This window comes from Grammomys surdaster, unplaced genomic scaffold (assembly GCF_004785775.1).
Source record: "Grammomys surdaster isolate TR1022 unplaced genomic scaffold, NIH_TR_1.0 341, whole genome shotgun sequence".
Classification (NCBI taxonomy): domain Eukaryota; kingdom Metazoa; phylum Chordata; class Mammalia; order Rodentia; family Muridae; genus Grammomys; species Grammomys surdaster.
The window spans coordinates 3,270,858-3,273,249 of record NW_021604760.1 but is presented as its reverse complement, the minus strand read 5'-3'; positions in this window follow the sequence as shown (position 1 = coordinate 3,273,249).

Genomic DNA, 2,392 nt, shown 5'->3' with positions numbered 1-2,392 from the left:
GACCCTCCAACACATACACAAAAAGCTGGACACAGGCATAAGTGCCCATAACCCCAACACTGGGGGCAGAGACATGTAGATCCTCTGAAGGCTGATTGGCTGGTCAACATCCTAGCTAAAACAATGAGCTTCTGGTTCAGGGAGAGATCCTAACTCAAAGCAAAAAGGTGGGGAGCAATACAGAACACACGGCATCTTATTACTCTGACCTATATACGAATGCAGTGTGCACACACCCACAGGGACACACTACACATACACAACACACACAAATACAATAACATTTAAAGAATGAGGTGTCATTCACAGGAAAACTGATGAAAGCCTGTCATACAGCACAAACGACATCTCAGGAAAACCAGATCTCACTTTTTCTCCTAACTACAGATGACATGAGAGTAGATGAGACACTGTAGAGCAGCCGTTCTCACCAGGGCTCCTGACACCTTTGCGGGGGGGCAGGTCAAAGGACCCTTTCACAGTGGTTGCTTAACAGTATCAGAAAACAGATGTTTACTATTCGTAACAGTAGCAAAATGACAGTCATGAAGTAGCAATGGAAACAGTTTATGGTTAGAGGTCATCACAACATGAGGAACTGTATTAAAGGGTCACAGCATTAGGAAGGTTGAGAACCACAGACCTAGAGGAACAAAGGAAACTAATGGGAGTGAGTGAAGCGGGGGAGGGGAGTGGTTGTGGGGCGGGGTTACAGCTCAAAGTCCATTGTATACTTGCATGAAGATGGCCTTCAGTATAACATATATCCTACAACAGGATTAGTGGCTTTTTTAGGAAGAGAAAGGGATTTGAGTTTATTTGTTTGCTCTTTCCCTGCCACGTCATGATACAGCAAGAAGATCCTCCCCAGATATCAGCACCTAAATACTGAATTACCAAGCCTCCAGCATTGTGGGGGAAAAAAAAGTAACTTCCATTTCTCATAAATGACCTAGGACTAGGCATTCTATGATAAAAGCAAAAGCTGGGACTACAATATGGTGTCTAGATGCAGTAACTCCTGGAAGGAGCACTAACCCTTTCAGGCTGAAGTGCATTTGTAAATTACCACTACAGGGTAATTTCCACAGGACTGAAAGAACCAACTCCATCTACCCCAGGGCTTAGGAGTAAAATTCTAGAATGACTGAGCTAATCCACTCACAAGTCTGTCCACTACTTTTAAAAGCAAAGATAATTACAAAATTCATACATACCAATAAATGGCCATGATGAAATAATGCTCGACAGAAAAAAAACTAACGAACTAGAATAAAAAAAAGAAATATTTGCTAACACATTACACATATAATGCAATAGAGAACCAGACAAATTAAGTGTTTTGGCATGGAAATTACACTGAAAATAAAGTCAGCAACTCTTTTGCAGTACAGCATATTTGAATGGACACTTTGGGGCCTAGGGATGCAGATCAGTAAGTAGGTAGACTACTTACTTGTCTATCATACATGAAGACCTGGGTTTGATCCCTAGCAGCACATAAACTGGATATGGTGGTGGGTATGATCAACTGGCACTTGGGAAGTGGAGGAAGGAGTATTAAAACTTCAAAGCCACCCTGGACTATGTAGTAAGTTCAAAGACCAGACTAGGTTATGAGATTCTGTCTTTTAAAAAATTGAAAGTATTTTCTTTCCCAAGCAGTGAAATCAATGACTACACTCTGATATAGGAATCAAGGTAACGTTTTCATCTCAAACTGTTGTGAAATAAATGGTACTATACTGCATATATACCACACTATATAGTTATACATTATTCAAGGAATAAGGTGTTAACCCTGGAGAGCCATGGACCTAGAAGTCGTTACGCTGGCACGTCTACTGCTAAAGGCACTGGGGCAGTATTGAAAGGACCTGACATTTCACAGGTTTTCCTCTTAAAGCCCCTGTAATGGGGTAAGAAAACCAGTTGCTAACATGCAGGTGCTGTTTCCATCAGATCCCAGTATGTCACTCGGAGCTCTTACACTGACACCTGGCTGCCTTATGCTCACAGAGGGCAGGCAGTGATATCTGGCTGGTGTTTCCACATTGTCCATCCAGTGTCCCCTGTAACTGCAGAGAGCTACAGTAATCACACCTGGCCTTCCATAGCTGGTGTGTCACTCTCCAAGCAAAAGGACAAAGCCCACACTTCAGAGACCAGAAGTCTCCATGTGCCTCACAGTCCCACACACTGGCCATCTTTAGCTCCCAGGATACAACACAGAACTGAGCACTGCAGCATCTCAGGCGGGCCGACACACAGGATTTGCAGGTCAAACAGCATGAATCCTGTTTCTTTACACTATGAATTAACTGCTTTCAAAGGACAGCAATGAGGAAGACAGCTCCATTCAGTAATAAAAGTCTTCTTAATAACAGATCAA